Source organism: Pleurodeles waltl, chromosome 12 (genome assembly GCF_031143425.1).
Source record: "Pleurodeles waltl isolate 20211129_DDA chromosome 12, aPleWal1.hap1.20221129, whole genome shotgun sequence".
NCBI lineage: Eukaryota > Metazoa > Chordata > Amphibia > Caudata > Salamandridae > Pleurodeles > Pleurodeles waltl.
In genome coordinates, this window is record NC_090451.1 from 138,335,196 (window position 1) to 138,355,074 (window position 19,879).

The following is a 19,879-nucleotide window of genomic DNA, read 5'->3' on the forward strand; positions in this document are numbered from 1 at the left end:
CGCACTGAGAATGGCTTCCTCATCACATGATTCCTCTTCGACAGAAAATCTCACTGCCAGAATCTTGCACTTCCTCCTCTGCCTCAGATGCAGAGTCAGTCTCATAATCATGGTCATAAGATGACTCAAAAGGCGTACCAGCAACCTGCAGAGCGGTCCCCCTGCAGCTAGCCATGATCGTTTCTAAGAAAAATAACTTGACAAATGCACCAACAACAACCAGCACTGTGAACAATGTAATAAACATAGTGTGGCTTTGTCACAAAGAGTTATGTACTCAAAAACTATACCACACACTTACCTGAAAAAGCTAGACTCACCAGCAACTACTCTGCACAGAAACAGGACAGGAATCACCAATGATATCCCACTAAAAAGGGCAAAGAAAAGAAAATTACACGTAAGGCAACACAAATATCATTGTGCACAAATCTAAAGACAATTTTACACACAATCCATCATGCATTTAGTACACCATTTACAAAAATGTCATTCATGCATGACAACAATACTCATTTGGAGTAAATTGTTTTTTCTTACCTAAAGCATGCAACTACGGACACTGCAGGTCAACCACTGCCAAAACCACAAGGAGTCACAGCAAAGGAAGCAAAAGCTTTGAACTAGAACAAAAAGGAGAAATAAACAGTTATAATCACAAATGCAAATACTTCGCCAGTTGACAAACACCCCGCCACCAAACATTTCGAAATATTCCCTGGTGTCTAATGGCTTCTGCCCCCCCTTGGGGGAAGATGGGCCTAAACAAAATAGGCCGATTTGCCCCCAAGGGGGGCAGAAATGGCCAACAGCTGTGTGCCCCCTTTGGGGGGTTACCCTTGCACAAGGGGCCGCCCCCACACACACAAAAAAAAAAAAACTAAACAATGCCTGGTGCCTTAGTGGCTTCTGCCCCACAAAGGGGGCAGATTGGTCTAAAAATGATAGGCCGATCTGCCACTAAAGGGGACAGAAATGGCGATTGATAATATGCCCCCCTTAGGGAAACAGCCCTTGCCCAAGGGGCCGCTTCCCGCTACATGAAATTGACAATAAATAAATCACCAGTGTCGGGCAGCAGGAATGCTGAAAGACACATTGAGGGAAAGGCCTTTCCTTTCCACCGATGCTTCTTTTACCGGAACCCCCCCGGCTGCAGGAGGAACTCACCTTTGTTCTCTTTGACGTGCTGGAAGCAAATGGCTTCCAGCGCATCCGGCGGCCTGTGCACGCAGACGTCATTAGGTGCCCTGGGGGGCCTGGGGTGGCAGGGGAAGCGCTTTCCCTGGCATCCCAACCCAGGGGAGGGGGATGGGAGGCCCACGGGAAGCGTTAGCCTTCCCCCAGTGGGCCGGGTGCAGTACGTAACGGTTACATCCTCGGCACAGCAGTGCTGTAGAGTAGGACGTAACCGTTACGTCCGTGGCACCCATGAGATTAATATAACTGCCAAATCATCTTCATCAAGCATACTTTCTACAATTTGCTGATCACTTAAAGAGCTGGATGATGTCTGTTGACATTAAAATGACTTCTGAAGTAGTTGGATGATTATCCAATGTCTCTGGGATGGCTTCTAAAGTAATTCTGCTTGGCCTGGGTACTGAAAACTTACGAGGCTCCATGTTTTCCGCATGGTTTTGTTGCGTAGGTTCTCATAATAATGAGGCTACTGGATTTGGGTGGCAGAATTGCCTGAAGTGTGGGGACTTAATCCAATTCCATACTAGGTGACAGCTGTCGGCCTAATCCGGGTTGTCCCGCTAACTAGTAGAGCCTTATCTCCACCCAAGGGCAGGGATGATAGTGGCAACCGGGCGCATGACAAGAATGACTCCTAAGGGGGAATAGTGGTCGATCAGATCTTATCCCTTTCTCTCAGTCACAATAGTCTCACATATGCAAAGGCAGACAAAGGCAGAGTATAGTTCAATAAGATGTATTGAAATAGCTGCATCTTGGATAACGTTTCATGTATGGATGATAAAACACACTAAAAGCAATATTGTGACAATAAGTGTGAAAAAACAAAAAGATTCCCACCATAACGTTGTTAGGATGTTTTCTACCTAAGCTATTTTAGAGCACAGCGTAGTAAGCCCTAATTTGCCTGTCTGATTTCCCCCGGGGAAGTCATCATCCCTTATACCTGAGCAAAGAAGCCTGTTGTCTAAGAAGCCACCATCCCCTTACTGGCCAAGGATCCGGCAGTCTAAGCAAGCGGCTGTAGCATAGACAATCAGCATGTGGTCGTGGTCATCTGGCTGGAATCTCCCTTTAACGTATATGAGGCAGAGAGGTGTTTTATACTAAAAAGGCTGATGTTCTGAGAATGTGTCCCCACATAAGAATCTGTATGTTTTCTGAGAATGTCGGAGACACAGCAAATCACTTTAGCCGGCAACGTTATCTGGCTGAATGCTTGGTGAAGGCACAGAGTAAGCATAGTGCATTCCTAGGCCAAAGAGCAGCCAGATAGGAAAAATAAAACAGCACCGCAAATGCAGCTTATATGAGAAAAATAAAGCAGATCTGAATAAAATGTAAGTGGGCTAAAGTGCACAATGGCAGGCCTAGTTGCTAAAATAACGTGTCCAAAAACAGAGATAAAATAGCAATGCAACACCCTCCCCTTGATGGTTCCAAGGTGTTTAAAAGCTAAAAAGGACAAAAATTAGCTCCTGAAGCCTAGCCATAAAGCATATAAACATGAATGTCAATGATGGCAAGTTAAAAAGACAAATGAGCATAGGACTTTCAAAAGGTGACAATTTAAAACATCAGTAGCGCTAAAAGAAACATGGGCTCCACACAGTCCAAAACCGGACTAAATGACAGAGACTAGTTGCACTCCAGTTCCTCCGGGAATGGTGCTCCGAAATACTTCATCATGCGTTCACAACACAGTTGCACTGGTGGGAGCACTTTCAGTCCTCCTTGCTGAGATGGGAGAACCATTGCACAGAAAAAACAGCAAGAGCAAAACGCCACCTCTTATAGCCAAAGTAATCGGAAATTCCCCCAAAACACTTGAAAATATTAAGTGTATGGCTGAATGTATTAAGCCAAATATGGAGGAAAAGGTGTGAACAAAACCAGAACCAACAGCCTTAAAGAAATGCGCAATTCCAGTAGTACTGGGCGTGTTAAATATTTGTCCCATGAGTTCACCAAAGTGTCTCGGAAAGTTTGTACTTAAAAGGGACTGTATCTGCGCCAATGACCTCGCAACTTGAAGCGCATAGGTATTGCGTGCAGATGTAAGCGCCATATGTTTCTGAAACAACAGGGCTCTGAGTCTGCTCAGCTTGTCAAAATTCACATTTGAAGCCGCCTTATGGGGCCAAATGTCTGCTACTTTTATCTGTTGTGTAGGAGGAAAAAGAACGCTCTCGTAACAGACGACGACCTGGGAGACGGAAACAATATAAGTTATTCCGGGCCACATTGCACAGCAGCTCTTGCTACTAAGAAGGACATAACTGCCATTTGAGAGACCCTGGAACAAAGGTCTAGTCCAAGGAACTGAAACTCCCTTCAGAAAGCAAGCTAAGTTTGCCGCTGAGGCATTGCATCCCCGTTCAAGGACTGTGGCTTACAAACCATTGAATGGCTAACAAAAGTCTTGCATTTACTGCCGCTAAGAAAGACCTCTTTCATGCCCTTGAAACATTTGTATGAAAAAGGGAAGCTCCCACGCCTCGTGTATATAACTATCTCCCAGCCTTTCATATCTGCCCACTGGAATGTGTTTCAAGCAAGATGTGAATTGAAGTGTTGAAATAGTCAGATTAATAACCCTGTGTATTAACCATTCAGCAGATGGTGTCTCATCTACAGTAAAAGGCAACTTTTTTTATTTTTTCGATATTTAGCATGACATAAGTTGCTTCTTTCTTAGCCATTATTTGTTGTTGGTTTGTTAAATTAAATGTTGAAAAAATCTCCCTTGCACTAACATGCTGCCAGGAAATGTGACGCCTTCAGTGTTTGAAGTGTCCAACCTAACTGCATAATGGACTTTAGTTGACTCTGCCCATGATGTAAAGATAAAATGTCACTCTGCGCTATTTCTGTTGTGGAAGAGACAATGCTGTTTAAAGTGTATATGCGGTCGGACAAGTTGTTAACTCCGTTATCTACAATGGCTAACGCTTTTTGTAAGTTGTCTTGATCTCTTTGCCTTAACTGGACAGTGGCTTCTTGTTGTGAAACTTTCCAACTTTCATTGTATATTGCATGTAAGAAGTGCTTTCTACATTGTCTTCTGGGGCCTAACAGGAAATCCTGTAAATCTGTCTTGTTGGACAGGAGACTGAGGTATTCTTTGACAGCATTGAGCGAAGAACTTTTTAACCATTGCTGGCATAACTTCCCTACACTGTCTGTTGTTACTATACCCTAGTGTTCTGAGGATACATAGTGAGGGTCCAGCTTACTTGTTCTAAAAGCCCTGTGGAGTTTACAAAATGTGTATGGCACCTGTTGGTGTCCACTGGCCACAATAAACAACCACCAGGATTTGAAAGTGTAGTGTTAAATGTTCCATTCTGGACCCATTCATTGAGCTGTTCTTGAGTTGCATTCATATATTTTTGCCACTTATAAAACTTTGCAGGGACAGGTATTCCGGGCGCATTCACATCCTTAACTGTTGCCAAGCCTAAACAATTGGCCTGTTGTACAGTTTCATTAAAAAATATAATTCGAACAGGTATCATGAATGCTCTAAATAAAGCTTCCTTTCCTGTTATTTGCCAGTTTCTTGTTCCCCACACACTTTTTAAGTCGATAGGCTTCAACCAGTATTCATAGTCTTCTATCCCCAACCAGAAAACAAAGGAATCATAATAAATCAGTTTTGTATCTGTCAATAAAATGTGTAAATCTTCTATCACTGGCAATTTAAAATAATACGGCTCAGCATTTTTAACATTGTGCCCAGAAAAATATGCCAACTTTTCAGTATACGTTTTAGAGCTTCCCACTGGAGGACTCGGACAATGTTTCCATTGTGTGTAATTAAAAATAGTCTATAGGGTACTTGCTCAATTAATAAAATCCATAATAATTCTAACAGAACTTTTCTCCATAATTCTCTTTGGATTGTAAAAGAGTAAAATATTGGAGATCAGACATCATAGAATCTCCCATTTTTACATCCCAGTTATCAGAAACTACTCCGGGTGGTATTACATCATTCATGGGAAGTCTGAGTATATATGGAATTTCAATGACCTTCATCGGGCCATATATATCAAATGAGACTTTATCCAAAACAATCCCATCATGAATTGGTAAAGCAGAAATGTTCAACAGGGACAAGTCTCTAGGAACTTTGTGAGAAGAAAAGTGTGGTTTTAGGACCTCATTGACCAGTTCAACAGTAGAGCGTCCAGGAAGGTAATGACCAGGCATCGCTCCTCTGTTAGGACGGAGGACCGTCGCCCCCGCCAGCAACAGCAGCTGCAAACAATTTGATACAAAATGATAATAATCTATGTTTACTATAGTTTTGTATTAAAAGGGGTGGGGCCAAGGTCATGACGGGGTCAGAAGGGGAGTGCACAGCACTCCCCCTCACTGCGCATGTATGTTTGGCTGCCCATCTTGGGTCGGCGAAACACACATGCGCAGTGTGCTCTCTCCAGCCCGGCACTGTGTTGCCAGACTGGAACGAGCGTGCACAGACTCCCAGTCTACCTGGGAGCGCCCTGGCTGAGCTTTTCCAGCCAATCCTTATGCTGCTTTCAACAGTGTCAGGATTGGCCGCATGGCAGGCTGGGATCCTGTGCCTGCAGCAAGGACAGAGGAGGGGAGCAGCGAGGCATTCAGGTAAGCTTTTTTCTTTTTCTAAAATTATTTTATTTTATTTCTCCCCCGCCGCACTGCCCTGCCCCTTTTCTCTCACCCAAGCCGCCACTGGTAATGACCATGTATTAATGAAAAGAAAACAATGACAAACCCATTCCAAAGAAGGAAGGCAAGTACAGTTAATAAAAACTAAAGATAGTTCTAGGGAAGAATAAAATAGTTATTTTTTACCCAAATTATCAGCTTACGTGCTCTTGACTGGTTTGTTGTAGTAGAGGCAGGTGAGTTGGAAAAAGTGTCATTGATGTCGACAAAGTATTCAGAAGCAATTTGTGCAAAAACTGGAGCCCTATTTGGAAGAGTAGAGCTGCCTGATGTCTCTAGCGGTGGTTCATGGTAAACTGTACCATCCGTTTTTGTAGAATTTGAATAGGAATGGTCTATATTGATGACGTTGTTTGTTGCAGAAGAAGTTAGTGGAACCAATGAAAGGTCATTTTCTACCCTCCCCATGCTCGGAAAGGTGTCAGGGTTTCTGTTTGGAACCTGTAGGGGAACCTTCTGATCTACAGCGAGAGGGATTCGGGTACTACTCAGGGGTTGTCTAGGTCTGCTGTGCAGGATCAGCCATATGGTGTAGCTTGACATTGTCGATGGAGACAAAGTGGTTTTCTTTACAAACAGGCAGCGGTGGTAGTATAACAGTTCTGGTACCTTGTATTCTCAGAACTGAAACCTTTGCACAATAGGAAGGGCCAAACTCCTTTTTCACAGCAACCGTTTCACACACTAGATCCCCAAGCTTTGGAATCCAGCAGTTGATGTCACTTGTACATCCCTGATTCCAAAGGAGGCAGCACTGACAGATGCATTGTCGTCACGGAACAGTTGTAAGTCCTGTAAGACAGTGACATGTTCATTTATGTCAAAAGGTGTATCTCCTGTCTCTGCGCCAGGACCATCAAGATCTCGAACATACATTTGTGTTCCGAAAACAGGCATTCGTATTGGGTACGCCCACCCAGGGACCTTCTGGGCAAATTATTTACTGCTCTATGGACTCCATACAGGTGTTTAAGCGAACCACAACCCTAACCTAATACTCTTGCTGTTAAGGATTGGTTTAAGTCTCATTGCCTCGCTCCTCTACACTATTTTCCTCCAGATGAAATGGAGACAAGTAATAGAGTTGCACCCCTAACAAAGCCATGATGTTCCTGAAAGCCCTTGAGGCAAATGCAGGGCCCTGGTCTAAGTGGAAAGTCGTAACAGCATATGTGCCGATAAAAACTTGCAAATCTTTCATAACAATTCAAGCGTCAGCCGAGCGTTGTGGCCAGACCCATAGAAATCTGGAGCATGAGCCAACAGTAACTAAGATGTATTTGTATGCACTCTCAGGTGTCAGGGGATCACAGTGGTCCAAATCAGAAGGGATGTCTGTGGTGGGCGTTTGACGGTGGACCCTTTTAATTTGTTGGCAGATGTCACAACAAAGGACATATTGCTTGGTCTGATTGTATAGACCTGGCCAACAGTAACATGCTTGTAACAATGACATTGTAGCCACCTACCAGCATGGGCAGAAGCAACCCCTCATGTGCTGCTTTAATCAACTCTGGTCTTTGATCTTTGTTGAGAATCACACGATTACCCACCCCTGGTATTACTGCTAGGGCTGTATTGAGGCAGGACCTACTGTATGTATATTTTGCGGGGTATGCCATTTGCAAGGGCGTGCCGTCAGCACAAGCTTTTACGCAGCCAGTGTTTCATCATCCACTTTCATTCTAGAATGTGTTACTGCAGCAACAGAAGCCATAGCTACTGCTGATTTGGCTGCTTCATCAGCCAAAGAATTGACAGCAACGTGTATTCCGATATGCTGGTGTCCTAGTGTATGTACAACATGGACATTGGGTAGCGATTCCTTCAGATCCACTACTTTTCTCCATAGAAGTCTTTGTTTAATGGTGTTACCTTTTGAACCTCTGAACTCATTCTGATGCCAGTAATGCAGATATTAATTGAAGGACTTAACACAATAGTACGATTCACAGACAATTAGTGTTAACTGTTCCAGATCCTTGTGTTCCAGTGCCATCACAAGAGTCTTTAGCTCTGCTAGTTGTGCAGCGCAGTCCTCTAAGTTCTGCATGTAAGTATGCTGTGGACAGAATTCGCCATCCTTCACGTATCCACTTACGACCGTACAAGCGGCGAAGTACATGTGTTTAGTGCCTATAGCTGGCTGCGCTGAGCCATCAGTGTACATAATTGTTTGCTATTTTTCCATATCTAATGTGTTTGCAGGAACAGGGTATTCAAGTTCATATTGCTAAAATTCTTGAGTCTGTAATTTTGAGTCAAAACCATAAAAAACATCAGTGGCCATCAGAAACGTTGCTCATTGAATCCAACATAGATGTACTGTAGTGCTTTAGCATTAGGAATGCTTATTTTGGTCGGAGCCTCAAGGGCTGGGATGGGAAATATCACAATAATGCATTTCCCCTGGACCGGAGGTCTGTCTTTAATGACAAGTATCTGAACAGCAGTGAGAATGTTCTCTGTGGGAGCAAGGCGTTGTTCTCCTGTGCAGTACAAATGTGATTTGTATGCAATCGGGACAGTCTTACCCTCAATGAAAGTTGCATAGGTTTAACCAATGGCTCCAGCAATTACTCTGATGAACAAGTGTTTTTTGTTGTTCCTCATGTGTAAATGTTTTGCTTCAAGCATGTCCTGTTGCAATGCTCAAAGAATGTGTGTGTGCCTGTCTGTCCAGTGTCTGCTGGAAAAGTCAGGACGTATTAAGTCGTATAGGGGTTTAATGCGTTGTGCATAATCTGGAATGTATGTTCTGCCAACGTTTAAAAAGCCCAGAACCAACTGAAGCTTTTTTATTGTGTTTGGTGGTTGTAATTGTGAGTATTTTTCAAAAAATTGGGGTGCCAGGCTCTTGCCTTCATCTAAAAACAGGACACTAAGGAAGGCTATTTTTGTTTTTTTTAAATTAACTTTGTAGCCAATTTCGGCAAATCCCAAAACAATGCAGTCCACCTGACTTCCATTTTGCATGAGGTCACTGTCCATGAGGTAGATATCATCCACAGGACAGCGCCTCTGGGTCAATGTTGTGTAAAACTGAGTTAACACGAGCTGAGAACAGTACTGGGCTGTTCTTGTACCCTTGGGGAGACAACAGAATTTTTCTGAGACCCTTGGGTGCTAAAACTTGTTAAGTCCCTACTTTCAGACGCTATGTTTTGTTAGAAAAATCTGTTCGAAATATCCAACGTTGTTTTATATTTATTGCTCACAATATTGTTCATAAGTGCTTTGCTCTGTGTATTTTGTATGGCAAATGTACGAGTATGACTGTTTAAGTGTCTCTAGTCTAAGACTATTCTATATGAATGGTCTGGTTTAGCTACAGGGAACAATGGATTGTTCATTGGTGAAGCACAGGGTTCAATTACGCCCTGGTATTCTAACTGTGTGAGGATTTCGCTCACAGGAGCTTTCCCTTCATGTTTTATTGTATTTTGAAGTTGTGGTTGTGATTTTATAGGTATAACGTGATAGGGGGAATCTTTATCCCACCCTACATGGTTGCGATATAACGCAGGTTCCTGTGCCAATGCCCACTCAATGCCGTAGGTCTCTTTGAGCTTCTTGGGAACAAGGGGCAAGAAGGATTGTTCAAAAATCTCTTCTCCATAAGGGAGATTACGAACAATTTTATGTAGCCAGTCCTTTTCGGCCAGTAAGATATAATAAATGGTCACAACGCGATCCCAAAAGATGGCATCTATTGTGCGTTCAATGTCTCCTTCTAACTGTAACTTTACTTTATACACCCTGTTGGGTGTGGGGAGTCGCATGTCTGCAGTCTCAACTTGTATGAAGCCATCAGTTGCTTTCACCTCCAGATGCTCTTGAAGATCCCGGAGAACTATTGTGACCTCTGCCGCACTGTCAAGCAGTGCGAGTGCCCACTTCTTGTTCTTCAGTAAATCCCTCTTCTTGAGTGACATGTCATATAGAAACTGATGCCAATGTTTTCTTTTTAAATTGTTTTTTTTTGGGGGGGAAGTTTCTCTTCTTTTGTAACTGAAACTTCAGTTGAGAGTTGTAAGTCCTTTTCTCGGTTTCACATACTCTGTTCGTTGCTGTGACCGCCCACCTCTCTCACTGCATTCGTCAGGTGAGTCCTGAAAGGAATGAGATTGCCATGTATGAGCGTATTGATATGTGTTTTTATATTATCTCTATTTCTAAGATTTCTAAGATTATAGCGGTTCTGAGGCGTCTCCGAATTCGGAGATTCTCCCGTCTCTTTTTTAGGTGTTTGTTGTTTTTTATCCCAGTGTTTCTTAGAGCCCCTAGGTGCCTCCTTGGGAGAGTCTTTTTAGATTTACCCTGTAAATTTGGTTTTATTGGTCTGGTCCACAGACTATCTCGACCAATACTAGAGTAGGTCTCAGCAATAATCTTTGGCAGCTCACATTCTTGATCCTGTGCTTTAACCTCCCAGAGCTACATGCGCACTGCTAGTGCAACTGCTTCCCTTCAAGGTTACTTAATATAATTGAAGACAAAGTGGCAAAATTGCCCATTAATTGCATCCCGAATCCAGGTCTGGGGCAGCCTTGTGTTCATTGTGAATTTGTTTTAACAGTTCCGGAAGATTGGCAAGTGTCGGTGTACTGTGTGCAGTAGTATAGAGTGTGGCATCCCAAATGGCAAGCACAAAGTGAGTATTCTGTGTTTATCTTGAGGTCCCATATGGGGAAAAAACACCTCCAATGCATTAATTTTTTGAGCTAACCAAAATGGAATCTCCTCCTGTTTGGCAGGAACTTTACTCATTATCGAATGTACAGTCGCAGGGTTTACACCTGGCGTAACTGCGTGTTGTTGTGCTGGGACAGCTCGTGCTGGGTTTGTATTTAATGTTTGCATTACACACTGTGCTAAAAGTCTGTATACAGTGATAAGTTCTGTATATAGGTGTCAAACGTCGGCCACTGCCAAAGCTGTTGTATCAGGATACAGTGTATATGTGGCCAGTAACGGCCAGGTCGGGCCATCATTACTTGGAGGACCTAATCTACATGTAATGTTGTGTGTGGTAGGGCGCCATCAAGCCAATTATTGTGGTCATGCTAAGATAGTGGTATTTCTAGGTATGCACAAGCTCTTTATTGTGCGGTGTATATTCATGAAATGTGTTAGTGTTCCCATCACCTGCCAGAAAATTGACCCAAGAATAAAACATTTCGGTCTATAGGCTGGTTGAGCCTCAACAACAAAAGTTACTGTGCCCCCCGGGCCGTTAGGCCCTTTGCTAATAAATTATTTGTAACGGGTGGCCTCATATTTAGTGCAATTACTACCCGTTGCGGGTTCACCATGATATTGTTTAATGTATTCGTTCAGAGGTGAGGACACCAAGTGGGGATTAATCCTTTTAAGGTTCAAGCTTGAACAACCTAGAGCGTTCGATAGGTAGTATCTACTTAGCTGAGGAGGAAATCCTCAATACCACAGACATCTCCATGTATAGTATTGAGGTGCCTTTAGCACGTAGTGAGAAGGAGATACTCAGGAGGATCGGTAAATGAGTGCCTGACCAAACGTTGGCGGTGCCATGTCACCTAGGTTCTCATTATACTAATAAGGTTACTGGATTTGGGCGGGGACTTAGTCTAGTTCCCCATCAAGTGACACCTGTCGGCCTAATCTCCACCCAAGGGCAGGGATGATAGTGGTAACCGGGCACATGACAAGAATGACTCCTCATTGGGAATCGTGGTCCATCAGATCTTATTTCTTTCTCTCAGTCACAATAGTCTCACATGTGCAAAGACAGACAGAGGCAGAGTATAGTTCAATAGGATTTATTGAAATAACTGCATCTTGAATAATATGGCATCTATTGCAATAACTAGGATGATAAAACACACTAAAAGCAATATTGTGACAAAAAGTGTGAAGCACAAAAAGATTCCCACCATAATGTTGTTAGGATATTTCCTACCTATAAGCTATGTTAGAGCACAGCGTATTAAGCCCTAATTTGCCCATCAGATTTCCCCCCTGGGAAGACATCATCCCTCATACCTGAGCAAAGAAGCCTGTTGTCTAAGAAGACACCGTCCCCATATGGGCCAGGGATCCGGCAGTCTAAGCAAGCGGCTCTGGCATGGGCAATCAGCACTCAGCATGTGGTTGTGGTCATCTGGTTGGAATCTCCCTCTAACGTATATGGGGAAGAGAGGTATTTTATACTATACAGCTGATGTTCTGAGAATATGTACCCACGTAAGAATATGTATGTTTTCTGAGACACAGAAAACCACTTTGGCCAGCAACTTTATATGGCTTTATCTTTGGTGAAGGCACAGAGTGAACACAGTTCATTCCTAGGCAAAGAGCAGCCAGATAGGAAAAATAAAACAGCACCGCAAATATAGCTTACAGTAGAAAAAATAAAGCAGGGCTGAATAAAATGTAGGTGGGCTAAAGTTCACAACGTCAGGCTTAGTTGCTAAAATAATGTGTCCAAAAACAGGGCTAAAATAGTAGTGCAACAGTTTCTGTACTACTTTTTCTCTTTATTTCATAGGCAGCGCATTCTCGCTGGGCAGTAGTTGAGCACTTTGCATGACATCGAACCTGTTACATGGATATTTGCACTTTTGCTGGTTACATTGAAAATTGCACTTTTGCCGGTACATGGATAATTGTACTTTTGCCGATACGTTTCACTGCGAGCGAACTTCTGTTTCCTTTTGTGTGTCTGCTTCGTGATCATTGCAACCGTCGGCTCGCTTATGTGAACTGTCTTACTTTTCATTTTCAGTTTATGTGGCTAGAAAAGTCCAGTTAGGAGTTTACATCGGTAATAGTGCTAACTCGTTTTTCTTTTTTTGCTTGTGGGCACTGTTGTCAAAAGATGGTAATTAACTTGTTTGCACTGTGTGAAACCTATTGCATTGCAAAAGCTCGTCCTCCTAATTATCTGTGCGTGTCGCTCATTGTGTGGAGTGGATATTTCAAAAGGTGTCAGGCTTGTGAGGCTAACATCTCAGTGTTTTTTCATTTGATTGTAATGGCGTCACAAGCCACTGTCTTAAAACAGCCCCACTCTTTAATTTAAGCAGCCCGGTGTGAAAATTATGCATGAACATATGGCATGGCGCATAGATTTTAAGCAAGAGAAGAAAGGAGCCACACCAATTGCTTTCTGGTGTTCAATCATAGGGGTATCATAGGGGTATCCAGGACTCTCTTCCGTATATAACTCAAAGTATAAAGTACACCTCACATTACAATATTTATATGCCCATATTTTGGCCAATTTCAGCAATTTATACACTTGACCACTACACATCACTTGGATTGTGGATAATTATGAATTCGAAGCACGGGCACGCCTGCTGCCTGGAGTGGCTGGGGGAGAAAGCTGTGCGTCTCCTTCATGTGTAACTTACAGGCATTTGTTTTCCTGCCATCGATTGCCTTGTTTTGCTTTAATGCATGGCCTCTGTACTGCTCACTCCTGGTGTGTAACATCTGCCAAAACATGCAGAGAGGCAGGAGCAGAGAACAGTAACTGCTGTCTGTCAGCCTCTTCAGCAGCGAGCTTCAACCTCTTACACATTTTATCACATAGGTTTTTTTTAACAGCGATCTTTGAATTAACACATTTACGCAAAATAAATCTAATTAATTCAGTTCTAGTTTAAAAGATTTCACCTGTGTTAATTGATTATATTTTTATTATAATTCAAACTATTACCATTAATCATAGGATTTGCTTTTTTTTATCTTACTCCGGGTCCATAATATGTGACAGTAGAGCTTAATTTGTAAATAATCACATGCTGGTGCCTAAGGCTTTCCTTTGCAATGCGTGGCTGTTGCAGTTAAATACTTTTGCAATTCATTATGAATCCCGAGGCACCATTATTCTAAAGCCATCTTGGGCATTTTTAATATGTGCACAGCCACTTTTAAGCCTTTTAGTGGAGTGCTTAATTTGTAAATAATCACGTGCTAGTGCCTAAAGATTTCCTTTGCAATGCACAGCATTTTCAGTTCAATGTGAATACTAAGGCACCATAATTCTAAAGCCATCTTGGGCATTTTTAATATATGTGCATCCATTTTTTACCCCTTAATCTCAGCAGTGCTTAATTTGTAAATAACCACATGCCAGTGCCTAAATTTTCATTTGCAAGACGTGGTTGCTGCAGTTCATTGTGAAAATGGAGGCAGCATTATTCTAGAGCCTTCTCTGCATTTTTGATATATGTACAGCCACTTTTAACCCCTTTTGCGCAACTTAATTTGTAAATAATCACGTGTGGTCGCCTAAAGCTTTCCTTTGCAACGTGCGGCTGTTGCAGTTCAATGTGAATACTAAGGCACCATTATTCTAAAACCATCTTGGGCTTTTTTAATATATGTACAGCCACTTTTAAGCCCTATAGCGGAGTGCTTAATTTGTAAATAATCGTGTGCCGGTGCCTAAACTTTCCTTTCCTTTACAATGCGTGGCTTTTGCAGTTCAATGTGAATACTGATGCACCATTATTCTGAAACCATCTCAGCCATTTTTTATTATTCTGTATATACTGTCACTTTTAACCCCTTTAGACAGTGCTTAATTTGTAAATAATCATTTGCAAGTGCCTAAAGCTTTTCTTTGCATTGAGCGGCTGTTGTAGTTCAATGTGAATACTGAGGCACCATTATTCTAAAGCCATCTTGGGCAGCTTTAATATATGTACAGCCACTTTTAAACCCTTTAGCGGAGTGCTTAATTTGTAAATAATCATGTGCTGGTGTCTAAAGCTTTCCTTTGCAACACACAGCTTTTGCAGTTTAATGTAAATGCTAAAGCACCATTAATCTAAAGCCATCTCAGGCCTTTTCCATATATGTTCAGCCATTTTTAACCCCTTTAGCTCACTCTTGCAGTGCTTTATTTGTAAATAATCATGTGCCAGAGCTTAAAGCTTTCCTTTGCAACATGCAACTGTTGCAGTTGAATGTGAATACTGAGGCACCATTATTCTAAGGCCATCTTGTGCATTTCTAATATACACACAGCCACTTTTAACCCCTTTAGCTCTCAGTGCTCATTGTGTAAACAACCAAGTGCTGGTGCTAAATTTTTCCTTTGCGAATCGCTTTTGCTACAGTTCAATGTGAACACTGAGGCAGTGTTATTCTAAAGCCATCTCTGACATTTTTAATATATATACATACACTTTTAACCCCTTTAGCTCAGTCTTGCAGTGTCTAAAATAATAATGTGCAGGTGCATAAAGCTTTCCTGTGCAACATGCTGCTGCTGCAGTTCAATGTCAATATTGAAGCAGCATTACTCTAAAGCCATATCAGGCATTTTTAATATATGTACAAACACTGATATCGCGCAGTGCTTAATTTGTAAATAATCAAGTGGCGGTGCTTAAAGCTTTCCTTTCCAATGCGTGGCTATTGCAGTTCAATGTGACTAGTGAGGCACCATGAATCCAAAGCCATCTCAGCCATTTTTAATATATGTACAGCCACTTTTAACTCCCGTTGGCTCACTCTTACAGTGCTTAATTTGTAAATAATCACATGCCGATGGTGAAAGCTTTTCATTGCAATGTGGGTCTGTTGCAGTTCAATGTGGATACTAAAGCACCATTATTCTAAAGCCATTTTGGGCATTTTTTACATATGTACAGCCACTTTTAATGCCTTTAGCACACTCAGAGCTTAATTTGTAAATAATCATGTGCAGGTGCCTAAAGCTTTCCTTTCCAACACGCAGCTGTTGCAGATCAATGTGAATACAGATGCACCATTATTCTAAAGCCATCTCAGGTATTTTATATATGTACAATCAATGTTAACCCCTTTAGCTTGCAGGGCTTAATTTATAAATGCAGTTTAATGCCAAAGGTGTGTTTGTAAAAAAGGTTTTTATTAGGTTTATATAATAATTGTATATGTTTTATTAGTCTCTCCTTACTGCAGTTATGAGCATGAGTCAGGCCACCTTAACATCCTTATTACACTATGACTGTTTGAACACTCTTGATATGTTGGGCAACCCTTTTAGTTTATGTCTCTTGTTACTCCTCAGTGGGCATTTTGTGTCTTTTTTGGGGGGGAATTGTGTTAGCCAGCCAGCAACTCTCATGGTGGGGTGGTGAAAGTGGTATTCTATTTGAAAAAGCATGGTAGATTTAAATTACGATGCAAAATGGCAACATTTTAATTTTTTGTTGCAGATAGAGGAAGAAGGTAAATGGAAGTGCTTTAGTTATATGCAGGGCCACTGGAATTATGTGGCAGGAAAAGACCAAATTATGTGGCAGAGTTGACCAATTTATGTGGCAAGAAATGTCCAATTATTAATTTACAACAACACTGCACTCAATCACAGATCCACTTAGTCTCACGCATCCACTCACAGACCGGCTCAGAGACTCATGCACTAACTCACAGACCCCCTCAGAAACTCATGCATTCACTGTCGAATGCGCTCAGAGACTCATATGCCCACTCACAGACCTATCCAAACACTCATGCACCCACTCACAGACCCACTTAGAGACTCACACACTCACTCACAGACCTACTTAGACACTCATGCACCGACTCACAGACCCACTCAGACTCTCACACACCCACTCATAGACCCACATGGACACACACAGACCCACTCACAGAAACACTCTGACACTGACTCCCACACCCAGAGACACCCTCCCATACCTACTCCCACACCCAGACAATCACATCCACTCTCACACCCACATAGACCCTCACACACCCATTTTCACACCGAGACAGACACTCTCACACCCACTCTCATACCCAGAGACACCCTCTCAAATTATTCTCACACCCAGAGACATATGTCTTGCGCCCATCCCCCACCATGTATGACTGAAGGCCGTGCATGGCGCAGTGTTGGGTGGTTGTAGGGGTTGACCGTTGGCAAACCCCACCCTGCAAGGTCAAAGGCTGTGCGCAACAGTGGTTGGATTAACATATAGTGATTAAAATTGTGCGATAAAGAAACCATAGAAATTCACAGAAAAAACAAAGGTTACAGGGACGTTATAGTTAGGAAATAGAATTCAAAGAAATCATAGAAATTCACTTAAAAAATAAAGGTTAGAGGGACGTTATAGTTAGGTTCTGAATATACTAGCACAAAATCATAGAAATTCAGCAGTTAGACTTATTTAAAGTAACTACAACTTGCGCCCTAAGGTTACTATTACTCGCACTGCACTGCTAATTACCCCAGATATTACAGCACTCATGACAACTTTTATAACGTCGATAAAAATGTAAATGAAACATTAGCATGCAAATTATTGAAGAAAAAAACTGTGCATGGTGGGGCGAGAGTTATAGTTACCTTAGGGTGCGAGCTATAGTTACTTGAAATATCTCTAACTGCTGAATTTGTGGGATTAAATTCAGAATCTACCTATAACGTCCTTTGGTTCTATAAGTGAACATATATATATATATATATGTATATATGTATATATACATATATATATATATATATTCACTGAAAAAACAAAGGTTACAGGGACGTTATGGTTAGGAAATAGAATTAAAAAACCTTAGTTAAAAAAATGGAAATGAGGCTGGCTATTATTATTATTATTATTCTTTATTATTTAAAAAAAATGAAACGCCCTTTATTGGCTATGTGGGATCTCAAGAGAGCCCTCAAGGGCTACCTCCGCGGTCCCTACTTTTTTAAATTTTATTTTTAAAAGAAGGCCCTTACGGTCTACCTGGCACTGCGGGGTAAGCCTTAAGGCTTCCCTCGCGGTGCCATTGCTTCAGCAAGCACGGAGCTGCTTTGCATGTGTGCAGAGGACAGAGAGGAAACTTCAGATTTTGAAACCTTCAAGTGTTTGCCGTGGCTTGGTTTAGCTATAGCACTGCAGCCAAGCTACAGCAAACAGCTATGTCAGGATATAGCAGGAGCCGCCCCTGGGGTGTGGCAGTCCCCAGGGCCATCAGAGGCTCCTCGAGGAGGCCTGTGCAGCCCCCCCATTTATGTTTTACATAGAACCAGGGAGGTGGTGGTCTCTGGGATGTGGGGGGGCCATGGGCCCCCATATATTTTTAAACGGATGCCCCGGGGAGGTGGTGGTCCCCAGAGCGCAGGGGGGTCACAAGCCCCCCCTTATTTATCAACTTGTAAGCCCTGGGGAGGTAGTGGTCCCTAGGGCAGCAGCGTCCACGGACCCCCCAAATAGATAAAAAATGATGCACCAGGTAGATGGTGGTCCCCAGGATATAAAAAAAGAAAAGCCATGGAGAGATGGTGGTACCCAGAACTGTGGGGACACAAAGTTTTTAGTGCCCCCTGGACCTGGCCCACACAAGGGCCTATAAAAAAAAAAAAGCGCGCAAGCCTGTGCTTGTTTAAAAAAAAAAAAAAATCTGCCATGAATCTCGCAAACTCTCAGCAAAAACATAAATTTAAAAAAAATGTTTTTTTTGCTTTGGGGGTGTCCCTCTGGGAAGCTCCCCATGGTGCTAAGGGTCAGGGTGTCCCTACCCTGGCCCCTCTTATTTCATTTTTACTTTTTTTCTGGGACTCGGCTCAAGCTGAGTCCCAAGATGGCTGCCAGCACTTCCTGGTTTCGAGTGATGGCAGCCAATCAGAGCTGTGCATTTCCCTGCACAAGCACGTCTTTATTCGCAAATAATTCACGGACAGAGATATACACATTTGGATTTCCCTAAATTTCTCAAAATCCACTGAACGGATTTACTCCAAATAAACAAAAGTGTGATCTGCATACCAACACCTAGTTTTGTGCCAAATTTCATGGAATTCAATCCAGTGGTTTGGCCTGTAGTCGTGTCTAAAAAATCCTATGGAAATTAACATGGCAAACGCAACCTTTTTTCAGCCCCTTTTTTTCGGCCCTCGCTTGACGGATCTCCCTGAAACTTTCCTTGTGTAACAAGAATCACTGTGACACATTTCTTTGAAAATTTCGTTAAGATTCGTCAAGTGGTGCCAAAGATATAGGCATGTCAAAAAGCGCTTTTCCTATTGAAACTAGGGCCTAACTATAACTACCACTCGGTTTTATATATATATATGTATATGTATATATATAATTATATATATACATATATATATATATATATATACATATTCACACAACAACTACTTCTGTTGATATCCTGAAATGGCACGTGCACTCGAATGTACTGCATTTAAATAATGATTCTTTGATCGGCAACAGACACGATTGCGCATTCCTTTGATTTTATTTAGTTTTTTTGGAATCACTTATATATTCTGCTGTCACTATCTAAATCACTCGTGAGCAAGGTGGCTTGACTGCCAAAAGGTATAGAGTGTTTGTTGCTGATCAAAGTATCATAATTCACAGCCCTCTTCTTTCGTAGGAATCAGTCGCAGCTTGCGTCAACCAGAAGGGGCGGGGCAGCGATAAATAAAAAAATTTTAAAAAGCACTTACCTCCTCTGCCGTGCGCCGCTCCTCTATCTCTTTGTTGCAGGTGCAGGCTCCCAGCCTGCAGCCAATACTAACGCTGCTCAAAGCAGTGCCAGGATTGGCTGGGAGCGCCCAACCAGGGTGCTCTCAGGGAGACTGGGAGCCTGTGCAGGCTCTTTCCAGCCCGGCAAATGTATTCCTGGGCTGAAGAGAGCCTAGTGGCATGTGTGTTTGGCCAACCCGAGACAGCCAGCCAAACACACATGCCCCCTAAGGGGAGTGCTCTGTGCACTCCCCTCAAGTGCTCGTCACCCCCAATGCTCTGCCCCTTTTCAAGAAAACAATAATAAGCACAGTTTATTATCATTTTCTTGAAAAGGTTTTGCTGCTGCTGACGGGGGTCAACACTCCTCTACCCTAATGGAGGAGCCACCCTTGGTAGGAATGCAGTTTCATGTAACTATTGATCTATGTGATATGGATGAGTAATGTGACTTGTATATGTGTGATTTACGTTTTCCTGACTTTTATTTGATT